The sequence below is a fragment of the Pelmatolapia mariae genome, linkage group LG9 (assembly GCF_036321145.2).
Source record: "Pelmatolapia mariae isolate MD_Pm_ZW linkage group LG9, Pm_UMD_F_2, whole genome shotgun sequence".
NCBI lineage: Eukaryota > Metazoa > Chordata > Actinopteri > Cichliformes > Cichlidae > Pelmatolapia > Pelmatolapia mariae.
The window spans coordinates 11,939,767-11,952,992 of NC_086235.1; the positions used below are offsets into that span (position 1 = coordinate 11,939,767).

Consider the following 13,226-nt stretch of genomic DNA (forward strand, 5'->3'; position numbering starts at 1 on the left):
TCACATCATTTTTGCTCTTGATAATGAAACTTTAGAGATGGCCGTGGGATGCAGCTGGAATCTTTAGAAAGTGCTAATAAATGGACCTTAAGGTTGCCACTGAAATACAAGTTCAACTTGGAAATACCCCCAGCTCCATTCTCACGGATACAGCGAAGAAGATGCTTTACCAAGCTGTAAAAATGTATACTATGATGTAATTTGGAAGAGGTTTGTGTATTATTTCTTCAGCAGGGAGCACAGACACTTAACACTCGCCTCTCAAAGGCTGCCCATACTCAGTGACCCGAGATCAATGTCCCTTTGGGCAGAACAGAAGAGCTGCCGGTTGATATTTGGAAGTAAAGACAAAAAAACACAGAGAACAGCATACAAGTAGGATGGTGGTGGGCAAAGAAAATCTCCTTAAAAGACCTGAGCCAACACTGCGTGGTCTTCTTTCTCTGTCCTTTGATGCCTTTTCTATATTTTGCTTTAAAATGAGTCAGTAACTTTTTGCTCTTAGAACCATATCGCTTCATATATTATGAGAAAACTTCATTTTCTTTGCCTTTTTTTTCCTGAACTGTTTGTAAAGTTTGACTGCACGCTTGAGAATGAGCTGATTTGTTATGGATTTCTGTTTTAAACTCTGCAAATAAAATTCCATTCACGGGCTGATAAAGAAATTTGAATTGAATTAAACCAAATCGAAGTCAGCAATAGTGGAAAGTGGTCTTTTTGTTTAATCCTTTATCTTTAAGACGGGAAAGCAAACTAACTGTCGCGTCTTTGTATTGGCCAGCTCATTTTTGCACACTGACTAATTCCATTGTTTTTGCTGTTATAGTAGGTTTAGAGTGGGCAGTGAGAGCCGCTTGATCTCGAGGAAATTTCTATACATATTTACTGCTGTCTTTAATAGAGCTCTGCAGAAAATCCCCCTATTATTTTAGCTTGTGATGCTATGTGATCAGTCAGCTATTGCTGCGCGAGATAAAACCATACTATTATTCATTATTCCCACCAGCTGCATGCAAATAAAGCTACCGTTATCATTCACATAGCTTATTTTTTGACTTCTCCACCTTGCAAATTCAACGCATTGGATTTGAGGTTTAAAATATCTCCTCTTGCAAGTGGAGGAAAGTCCTGAGCCTTTGTATTTTGAGCAAGAACTGTGTCCTCAAAACTCATTTAGCTTGTGTGCTGCTGGGTCAATGTCTTTTGGGGCTTTAGTCGCATGCTGTGGTCAGCGAGGCCAAACAATCGAGAAAGCAGAGCTGTGCAAAGATTGTAAGAGATAGCGTGTGCTCTCTAACACCGACCCAGTGCTATATGAGGACAAGTATGACAAGTAAGTGTCTTTTTCTTTTCTTCAGCTTTTCTCAGCAGAAAGCTGGGGAATTATTCTCTTTATCTTTGGCCTTACTTGAAGAGATCATTTGCTGCTCAGGACCCTGAAACATAAGCCAGTTGATCCACTTGTGGCTGCTACAGGAAAGAGGATAACAGAGGGAGGGAGAGGTGGCAAAGTCCCACAGCTCGTGTTTTGCACAGGATGTGTATAAAGAAACCATCTGGTCCCTCCCCCAGAGGGAAGGCACCCCTACTCTCCTTCACGTTTGTCTACACACAGTAGAATCAGTCAAGGTAAGTGCCTTTTATATCTTTTGTATAAACCAAACACCCACAGGTCAAATTCATAGTCTTTTGTAAGCTGCTCAGTGCAGAGATTATTTTCCTTAAACAGCAATTACAACTCCACTCTGCCTTAATGATTTGAGAGGAAAGAATGGTCAACATTTTAGCCAGTAAATTACTTTTTATTCTTCCAGATGAGCATCCTATTTGCTGTTGTCCTGTTATTGTACTGCAGATGCAAAGCCACAGGAACACAAGGTGGGTCAATACTTTTCTCATTGAGGATGCAATGAAAGTAAACTGTCTCATTATTCTTGCCGCTCAGAAATTCTCATTTAGATTGTAGCCCGGATCCCACCAGTTGTTTGCCAGTCAAAATTTGCTCTTGTCATCTGCTGCAGGCTGAGCTGCTCTCTCTTTTATATGCAGCGCAGTTCCAGACGCGATGGGACAGCAGGTGGACGTGCGTTCACTTCTGTGGGGCAATTTTTATTTTTTATTTTTTTGCAGTGTGTCACATTGATAAAAGCAAATGGGTTTGAATCAAATTTTATAAAATACACTTATGTTAGTTGCCTTCACAGAAAGATATCCAGGATTTCTTTCGTCTGTGTAATCACTACTCATTCGCAGACAGTTGTGAGAGGATAGACTCCCCTCTCGTGTGTCTGAATGCTAAATATGAAGTTGCAGCAAACAGTCAGGTACATTAGCTCAGCGGTCCAACCTTTTTTTGCGCCACGGACCGGTTTATGTCCGACAGTATTTTCAGGGATCGTCCTTTAAGGTGTCGCGGATAAATACAACAAAATAAAACCAGTACCGCTACCAAAAAAAAAGAAGATTTATTCATAACACATGGGAAAAGACCCAGGGAAACCTAGTTAACGATAAAAACAATAACAAAATAACGATAAAAATCGATAAAAAACATAAATTTCACACCTGAGCCTCCACTCTCGCAGTCCGGTACCAAAAGACTCACGGACCGGTGGTTGGGGACCACTGCATTAGCTCACTACGAATGAGGGAACCCAGCGGCTAGTTAGCCGATTTATCCTTTGGGGGCAACAGTATTTTTTGTTTGGCCATAAACTCTACTAGCCACCAGTATGCCCACCATGTGAAGTCCAACTGTTTCCAAATAGTTGTGGCTCTAAATAAGAAAGTAACCCTAAAGCATACCTCCCTTTATCTCTTTTTTTTTTCACTTTCATAATTAAGACCATACACTCAACAGGAAAATACTCAAGAGGTCATTTTCCTTTTCCTTTCTGCAACCAAATGTATCGCCCCCTGCTGGCCATTGCCAAAAATGCAGGTTATAGTTTATAGTTTTTAGTTTATTTATTTATATAGCACATTTAATTACAACAAGAGCGTTGACCAAAGTGCTGTACAAGAATACAACATACCTAATAAAATAACTTAGAGTATTGATAGCAAACACCAAATGTGAATTAACAAATATCTCTCATGCTGTATTAAAAGACAGTAAATAAAAATGTGTTTTAAGATAAGATTTAAAAAGATTGACTGTAGGAGCCTGTCTGATGTATAGGGGTAAATTATTCCACAGCTTAGGCGCTATGACTGCAAATGCTCGATCGCCTCTATGAACCAGCCTCGACCTTGGTACGGCTAAAAGCAAAAGATCCCTTGATCTAAGAGATCTAAGGGGGGTATAAGTCTGCAAGAGGTCAGACAAATACCCGGGAGCCAGGTTTATGGCACTTTTCTGACCCTAAAGCTTGCGTCCATCTTTTATTTACCATCTATACTTGAACATATAAGCAGGGTATCCAGTTAAAAAAACATATGTGTGCCTCAAAACTTCTTGTTCTGTCCACCAGCCATTGTTTCCATCTATCCACCTATTTCATTATGCATATCAAATTCAGGGTTGCAGGGGAGTTTGAATTATGATTATTATTTTTTTAATTACATTCTGACTTCTTGTTTTTCGGGGGGGGGGGGGGGGGGGGTATTTGTTTGTTTGTTTGGGGGGTTTATTTCAGTTCCGTTTCAGTTAGTTTCCAGAGTGGATTTTCTTGTTACAGTTTAGTTTTTATTGTTTGAAAATGATTTCTTTTTAGTTTAGTTTTTATTGGTTTCGGTGTTAGTTTTTCAGTTTTTGAATTATTATTACATGGTGGGAGTATGTCAGTGGCAAGACATCCTGTATCCACACAACAAAATGTTCTCAAGTGTGACTGATCAACAGAAAGTGCTACAAAACACCTGTTTGCTAGACTACAGTTATCTGCGTATTCATAAGCAGATATCAGTTTATAGAGATTCTGTTAGCTGAAACAGTTAAGATACCTCTGTAGTTTAAAAAAAATAATCTGTTTATGGACTAAGATTTAGGAGGTATTGATGCATACAGAGTTTTAGTGTGACTAAACTGATAACAAACAGCCAACAGTGTGGTTCTGATCATATATTGGCTTGAAATGTAATCCACAAAGCCTGTATTTTTAACATGGGAGGTCAAGTACAAACTATAGAATGTTTTTTGAGTTGTAAGAAAAGTGTTGCTAGGTGACTGACAAGGAAAAATGTGCATTGACAATTTGTGATTTTGTGCTATGAGAAACAGAGAGAGGAAAATCTGATCTGATCTTTACTTGACTTCCAAAATGTATCCAGTACAGAGCATAAAAAGCAAAGTTTGCTTTTCTTCTTCTTCTATGGTGCATTCACATGATGGAATATTGGAGCCTCTTGCTGGTTTCTGTTCTCTTGCAGACCATTCACATCACGAATGTGAAAGTCAAGGGGTCAGGAGCTGTGGAGAGTGCCTGGCAGCAGGGCCACATTGTGCCTGGTATACTTAGGAGGTGAATGGCCTTGGAAATACTCTGTGACTTCTTTTTTGGCGGGTTCACTGTTAACTGAGCACCAAGTATATTTTTGGTCCACAAAAAGTTTTTCAGTACTCCAGATCTTTTCCCTTAACAGAGAGATGCTTAGTGGATATAGAAATCTCCAATTTATTTAAGTGGAGACCTTGAAAAGTTAGCAGTGGATGGGTTAAGTCCTAGTTTGTATTTTGTATTACAGTTTTTTTTTTAAATTGGTTTGGCGCAGTTTTCACAAGCAATTGGTACATTTTCAAAACTCTTCGTACTTATATCACAACAGATCATCAAAAGTGCACCTTTTTCAAACATTTCAGCATATTTCCAATTGTGTTAGTACAATACACATAATGACAAAATATCCTTTTCACTACACAAAATAAGTGTTTCATCTAAATAAATGTTTCGTTCACAGTTACTGCCTTTCATAATGTTACCACTATAAAATATTTGATTTGCATCTCTTATTATTCAGTTTAATACATTTGTCTGTCATTCAATTCAACTGATCTTAATGTTTAATCAATGAATCATTCATTATGTGCATGGATTTTCAACTTGACTGATGGTTGTCTGGTCATTTGTAAGTTACACATTGCTGCAAGAGCTTTCAATCTAGAAATACTAATTGCTAATTGTTTCCCCCTGATGATCACAATTAGTTACCATATAAGTAGAACTGTGTTTGAGACTTTGCACTGTTCAAATATGGAGCAGGATAGACTCATAGGGAGAGGAAACCTTGGTGGTGCTCCTCGACAGAGAGGTGGTCTTCAGAGAAATGTAGGCAGAAGACAACGCACCATCATCTCTAATGAAGTCCGGGCCATCATTGTTGACCATGTGGTTAACAGAGGCTTTACCATGGCTGAGGCTGCCAGGTTGGTACAGCCTAATTTACAAAGGTCAACTGTCAGCTCTATCATCCAAACTTTTCGCCAAGAAAACCGGTATGTCTGCTATAGCAACTTTACGTCTAAAAAAAAAATAGTACCCTATTGTATAGAAGAACAACATGTAATTGTCAGTTTACAGTAATGTGACTTTGTAATACTTCAATATTGACAGTATATGATTGTCCTCAGAATTAACAGGAGACAACCTGGTGGTGGTCACCCATGTGTTTTGACTGACCAGCAGGAGTTGGCTGTGGTGGAAATGCCTGAACAACAAAGACATCCACTGATGTTGATGAAAATTTATGGCCCAATGTTAATGACCGGCTTGATTAATTGTGTAAAAGTGATAAGAATAAAATAAAAATAAAAATATATTTGTCATAGCTCAGAGGCCCGTGGCGTGGAATGGACTCAGGCGCAGAACCAAAGACCGGAAGCTCGAAGTGATTTGCGAAAACAAACATTTACACGTGTTCCTAACATAAATATTCAAGACAGAAAACAAGATTAAGCTTGGTGCAAAAAGCGTGGTGTCTGTGAGGTGCGGGGCTAGGGCGAGCATGGAACAGTCAGGTCACTAAACTGCTGAGACTGGAGTGGGGCTGGTGGAAGCTGTGGTAGACCAGGGCACTGAAACGTAGGAGAGGAAAATCAGAACAGTCCAAGGAGTTGTGAGCGTTTCTCCATTTAACAAGCTGGGATGGCTTACGTGTTCGCAGGCGGGGATTAGCTGGAGGTGGAGGCGAGGCGAGGTCCAGGCGAGTGCTGAGTCCAATACAGGTATGCAGGGAGGCAGGCAGGTGTGAATGGCAGTTTGTCTGAAAAGGATTAAGCAGCAGCTGACCGGAATCCAGGAGCGAGGCTATGGCAGGGTTTGGAATGATGAGTCCAAGTACCGACTAGGAGATAGGAAGAGAGAGGTAAGTAATGCACACTGATAAATACACAGGAACATGAGGCTGTGAACTAACTGAGGTTAGCAGACGATCTGGCGAAGACTCATAGTGTGCGCTGCTCCTAAATACTGCCAGAATAATTGCCTGCAGCTGAGGAACGGGGAGGGGCAGGAAGGGCTCCACCCAGAGGAGGAGAGCTGATGCTGTGGAAAGTTACTCAGGCCCGCCCAGACCATGACAATATTTTGCTTATGTAAATGACTTGGTTTTTTTCTCCCTTTTTCGTGTGTAGATAGATAGATAGATATATAGATATAGAGATAGATCTCTGAACATAAGTGTAATATTTGCTGTGTACAGTTTTACAGTTCAGTTACACTCATTCATCACCAAGGACAATTTGAATCGCTTACCTTGTATTATTTGCTCCTGGATGAAATGATTAGTAAAAGTACTAAGTTGAAAAAAGAGCGTGATTAAAGCAAATGTTCTCAAAATATATCACAATGATCATGTGTTCTGATACAATGATTACGTGGAATGTAAATATGTGCAAATACAATGAAATCATGACATCAGATTTGAAAGAATGACTAGTGGTGTTACAAATGTGATCAAATGTGAGTTTTGTACTGAGAGATTTGAAAATGCACACTTTAGTTATGAAAATAGTACCAAACCGATTAAAAAAAACTGTAAGATTGAATGCTATTACTGATTAATCCTAATAAAATTAAGTAATTACATATTTAATTACTTAAATTACAGTACTGTGTAAAAGTCTCAAGCCACACCTTATATCTTCATATGCTGCTTGGGAAATAGGTGTAAAATATAGAAGGCAAAATATAGAAGGCAAAAACAGAGTCTGTGCAATCTAAGGAACTTGAAGGTGAATATTTTAAAAAATGGCTTCACGACAGCCACCCTTCAACTGAGAACATTTCTGATCAAGATTGAACTCAAGCACCTCTCACAGGTGCTGTGTCAGGTGTTTGCTGCACTTTTTCCTATTTCTGAAGAACATAACTTTCATATAATCTTCATTTTGCTATAGCTATAGCAATAGCTGATGATGCTATGGCTTTTTTAGGCATGCCACTTCTTCTATCCTCTATTTGTCCAGTTCTCCAGTTTCCTTAATTTTTTATGGGCAGACTGCACACGATGCCAAAATATCGCATCTTTTCAGCTAATAGAATCAGCTTGTTGGTTCAAAAGTACTATTTTATGTCTATTAAATTGTGTTATCTCTTCCTATCTCTCTTTCTCTCAGTTCAATGGTTTAACAACTAAAAAAGATCCCTCTAAAAATGGTCAGACACAAGGACTGAACTGAAAATGAGTGAAAAAGGAGCCACTGTCCAAAGGGAAACTTAGCAAGACCTTCAGAAAGTCTGAAAAATTATAGCTCAAGACGCCTTTAAAAAAAACTGCATGAATGTCTCCTTGGAAGCAAAAATATAAACTATTCGAGGGTGGTTCAAAGCTTTTGCACAGTACTGTATATTTAGTACATCATATGTTGTGGTGTGCATGTTGTGTTGTATTAAACAGTGATGTAAGCATGTGTTTTATAACAACAGAAAACCCTGTAAGCAAGTTTTGAATATGGAACATCATATGTGTTCCATTTTAACGATGTTGTTGAAAGATGAAGGGCTTCGTTTTTTGAGTTAAAAGAAACACACAGAGACACACACACACATTCACATCCTTTCTGTACTGCTTCCATTAACTGCAGCACTGACTTTGCCCTTTTTACAGTCAGTGTTGATGTAAGGCATTGAACTTAACTTAAACCTGTGTAAAGAATTTTCTAGAAGTGGGTCAGCACATATGGGAGCACTGCGACACAGCCGGAGCCCTGCTAAAGAGGGGCTGTCCTTTTGATCACCTGGAGGACCCTAGAGGTTCCACTGTCCTTCTGAAAAACCGGAAGATCACCTTTCATCCTAAAGAACAAAGACATAAACGCCGGCACAGAGTAGTGACCCAGCTCCAGCCTCAGACTGTCCTGCTGCACCTCAGACCAGGTGGGTATAAATTACCAGTATAATTCATGCATTTTTTAATGACATTAGTAATGTCACTTATTAGCTTTAGCAAACTGCGCATAAAAGACAGATGTAGCCAATGTCATTAGTTTGTGTAATGCAATTTTTTAAGCACTTAGCCTTTATCGTGATAACATCACGGGAAGGAAAGGTCACTACATGTACTGTATCATGGTGACAATGCAAAGTCAAGTGAATAAGGCCCGAGTCACACAGCCCTAAAGACCAGTCTGCAGCCATTTTGCAACCACTGGTTGCTGGGGTGGCAGCAATGTGGTGCGGTGATTAGCACTGTTGTTCTCTCTGGGTACTCCAGCTTCCTGACACAGTCCAAAGACATTTGATTAGATTAACTAGTAATTGCCCGTAGGTAGGGATGGGTATTGATAAGATTTCCACGATTCCGATTCCATTTTCGATTCTGTTTAACGATTCGATTCTTTATCGATTCTCTTATCGATTCTTTTTAAAAAAGGAGAACACTAAGGTTGATTAGCTTAGAACTTTGTTTTATATCTTCTCTTTGAACAAGATAGAAATTTAGGAGTAACATGGCCTTACAAACCCAACAGTGAGATCTTAAGAGATCCAGCCTACGGCTCTTCAATGGGGTGTCACAGTGTCCCCGGGGGAAAAATTGTAAATGTAAAATAATAAAATAAATATTCTTCTGTAGCAATAACAAAGTATAACATAAATTATTCTGTAGCAATTACACAAGAATAGTAATGTGCCTGCCTACAATTAAACACATTCACTTCCCGAAACTCGGGGGCATCTGCTGTGGCAAATGGGTGCAAGCCTTTTACCACAAACTTAGTCACTGCTCAGTGACATTCTGGCCTGAAAGGAGACGCTACCGGTAGACTGCAGCGAGAACTGCCAGCGAGCGCCAGCCAGACTCTGTCTCTCTCATCATGGTCACCTAAATGCACAGTAATGGCAGGTTTTGTAATAAGGCAGATCGCGCTAACATAATATGCACCGTTAGTTAATTATTTACCTGCCGCATTAACGGGAGAGGACGCGCAAACGTTACCGCTGCTGCTGGGTTGAGATTCACGAGTCCGGAGCGGAATTAAAAAGACGACATTCATTTAAGGTCATCGCGTGTTTTGTGAGCAAATGCTTTTGCATATTCGTAGTGTTTCCTCCCTTAAATGAAATATCTACTTTGCAAGTATTGCAAGTTGCCCTGTTGTCATCCGTATAGTATAAAGTATAAGCAAACTTTTTAGCGTTTGAGCCGCCATGTTTCCTGCCAGGTAAATGACGCTCCGCAACGTGGTGACGTCATTCGGGGTGACTGGAATCGATAAGGGAATCGTTTGCAAAAATGGCAAACACTTCCAAGGAATTGAAACAGTGGGAACCGGTTCTCAACAAGAACCGGTTTTCGATACCCATCCCTACCCATAGGTGTTAATGTGAGTGTCTTTATGTGTTAGCCCTGCCTCTCACCCTCTTGCCCTATGGTAGCTGGAGTAGGCTCCAGCCTGGTAGCAGGGAGGATAAGCGGAAGACAATGGATGGTGGATCAGAGTGGATTGATATTTGCTAGGGAACAATGTGTATTGGCCAAAAAACTCCTTGCAATTGCTTGAGTCACTAGTAGATTGCTAGTTTGCTAAAAATACTTTTTATAAGCAGTACTGAAACTCTGAACAGTGAGACATAAAATGCATTGCCTTTAAAGTTCCACCTGGTGAAATGTGTTGGCTTCAGCACTGATGCATAAGTTGTATTTTGAAAGTGAACTCTCTCCATTTCTAGTCTGTGTTACTCCTTCTCAAGTTTTTAATATCACTCAGCTAGAAATTAACAAGTGTTTGAAGACAAGTCAAGGTCTTCCATGTAGACATAACGGATGACTGTGGCAATCTGCTAGTGACCAAAGTAGTCTCGAGATTTTTGGTGCAGCTCTCTCCTTGTGACTGATTTCACCTAATGACAGCTTTCCTTCAAGCTTTCCTGTTCGTCTTATGAAACTAAAACAGTCGTAAGTCAGTCAAAAAAAAACACCTTTAGAAGCAATGACCAAATCAGGTTTACAGGGTATTGTGCACAACCTTGGCTGAGTAATGACTCCGGTTAGGAGACCGAAAACACCCAGCGACACCCACACACAAAAGAAACCATGAACCACAAAATCTTTTTGTATCAACTGCATAAAAATATCAATGTAAAAGTAGAAACCCTCCACAACTAGCTACTTTTATAGCTGTGGTGTGTTTTGCAGTAGAATTTCCACATTTCCCATCTATAGGAGAACCCCAGAGCTTTGAGGTGAAGTTCAAACAGGTGAAGGACTACCCCATAGACCTGTACTACCTGATGGATCTGTCTTTTTCCATGGAGGATGACCTGATGAATGTTAAAAAGTTGGGGGCTGACCTCATGAAAGAAATGAAGAATATCACCAGTGACTTCAGATTGGGTCTGTTTGCCTCAGTTTCCTTATCATATGAAATTTAGGTTAATGCAATTTTCTTATAACTTTTTATATCTGCATATTCATTTTTTTTTTTTTGAATACCCTTGTGCCCCATTTACTTAGTTATACACCTGGGAGCTGCCCAATATAATCATAATCTTACTACTGACCACTGAGCAGCACTGCTGGAGTGATTGGGAATTAGGTGCTTTGCTCAAGGACAACTGGTAGCTGTTGGGAGACAGGAAACCATTAGTTATCCCCCCCACCCCCACCCCCCACACCCTATCCTTTTTTTTCATTCACTTCTCAGCACACAGTACTTCTTATTTTCCTTTGTTCCTTTCCAGAGACAGTGATGCTATACATCAGCACTGCAAAGGACATGCTCAGAAATCCCTGTAAAAGGACTTAGCCCTGGCCCTGCACCCCTCCCTTCACCTACCACAACATCCTAAGCCTCACCACCAACGGAAGCCTCTTCACAGAGCTGGTAGGGGGGCAGCGGATCTCCAGTAACCTGGATTCACCAGAGGGTGGGTTGGATGCCCTGATGCAGGCCACCATGTGTGAGGTAATGTGAGAAAGCCCAGCAGGGAGCTCGACTGCAATACAGATATTGTTGCTTTTGTTTGAGTGGGCGTTATGTGGAGGAAGTGGAAAGACTGCAGACAATAGATGAAAGGGCTATTACAGAATACTAAGCTTCCTTTGGGAAACTGCATCGCTCATTTTTGGGTGTATCTTAGACTCACAAGCTCTTAAACATGAAAATTTGATTTCTATAATTGAATTTCACAGGTTTTTGATCTAAGCCCTAAACTTGAAGGCACAAAGTATTACTCATTCACAGTTATTTGATTACATAGAAAAGCAGGAAGGTAATTCTTTTCTAGAAGTCTGTAAGAAACACTTAGGTCGTGGTCACTGTGTTCAATTTGCTGACAATCGGTAATTTATTGACTAAATGTTCTTCACTTGTAGCAGCAGATTGGCTGGAGAAACGTGACCCGTCTGCTGGTGTTCTCCACGGATGCTGTTTTCCATGTTGCTGGAGATGGAAAATTATCCTGCATTGTGCTTCCAAATGATGGGAAGTGTCACTTGCTACAAATATATACATTTTTTAGAAGAACTTTGATTTTTTTTATTTTCACTAAAGAAAAAAAGTTCAAGCTTAAATGGTTTTTTCATTATAGGTCTATTATAGTTGGACTTACACTGAAATGGGCCAAACATTGAAAATCATTGCAGAATTAATGTTTTATTTAATGGTTTTAGGATATCCAGAGAAAAAAGTGCATTTTCAACAACTGCACAGTGGTTAACACAAGGATTCCTAGTTCAAACCTGTCAGCTGCATGGGACTTGCATGTTCTCACTGTGCATGCATTGGGTCCCTCCAGGTATTCCAGCTTCCTCTCACAGTCCAGAGACATGCATGTCAGGTTAATTGGTGATTCTAAATTGGCCATAGGGCTGAGTGACTGTCTGTCTCTCTGTATTAGTCCTGTTACAGACTCACCCATTATCAGTTGGGATAGGCTCTAGCCCCCTGTTAAAAAAAAAACGGATGCATAAATCAACAATATGTCCATGTTACTTCAGTGTGCTACAGCAGACCATGGATAATATTTTTTCAGCCCATGAAAAAAACAAGCACTCTCATGATGTGATCTGTTCCTTAACCTCCTAGGACCTGGCGTCCACATATGTGGACATCACATTTTGGGTTATTTAGACCAAAATACTCAATTTTGCTGTACAAGGGCCTGATATCCACTTACGAGGACACTATTCTGCTACTGTTCTATCAAAATTTTAAACCAATATCCTCATATTGGCTCTTATTTTTCTTAAAAACAAAAATAAGGTTAAAAAAAATCTGGTAATTCTTTGTTTTTACATTCATTGGGCCCCAATGTGACCAAATATCAAAGAGAAATGAAAAATGCATGCCGTGGAAGAGTTCGGGTCTTAGGAGGTTAAAGATTTGTAGTGCTACAGTAAACAAAAAAGTGTGTTCTCCTCTGTCACTGGACTCTATAGACAGGTACACCAATCCAAATTACTGAATTCAGGTGTTCCAATACCTTCAATGGCCTCTGGTGGAAGGGCGATTATATGTGTGGTAGTTGGGCCAGGAGTTGGGCTCAGTCCCTTAGCTCTGAAGAAAGGAACTTTTAATGTGTCAACATAACAAGACGTTTAGGACTGTTTCATGCTCCCAACTTTTTGGGAACAGTTTGGTGATGGCGCCTTCATGCTCCCACATGATCGCGTACCAGTGCACAAAGCTAGGTCCATAAAGACATAGATAAGCGAGCGAGTGTGAAAGAACGTGACTGGCCTGCATAGAGTCCTGACCTCAACCTCATAAAACACCTTTTAGATGAATTAGACCAGAGACGGCAAACCAGGTCTGGGAAGATGGTTAAACATTCCCATAAACA

General features: G+C 40.1%; 1 pseudogene; it reads left to right on the forward strand.

The window, feature by feature from the left end:
- The first annotated feature begins 6,192 nt into the window (after nt 1–6,192).
- Nucleotides 6,193–13,226, forward strand: part of LOC134634113 (integrin beta-1-like) — a 28,394-nt pseudogene continuing 21,360 nt past the window's right edge.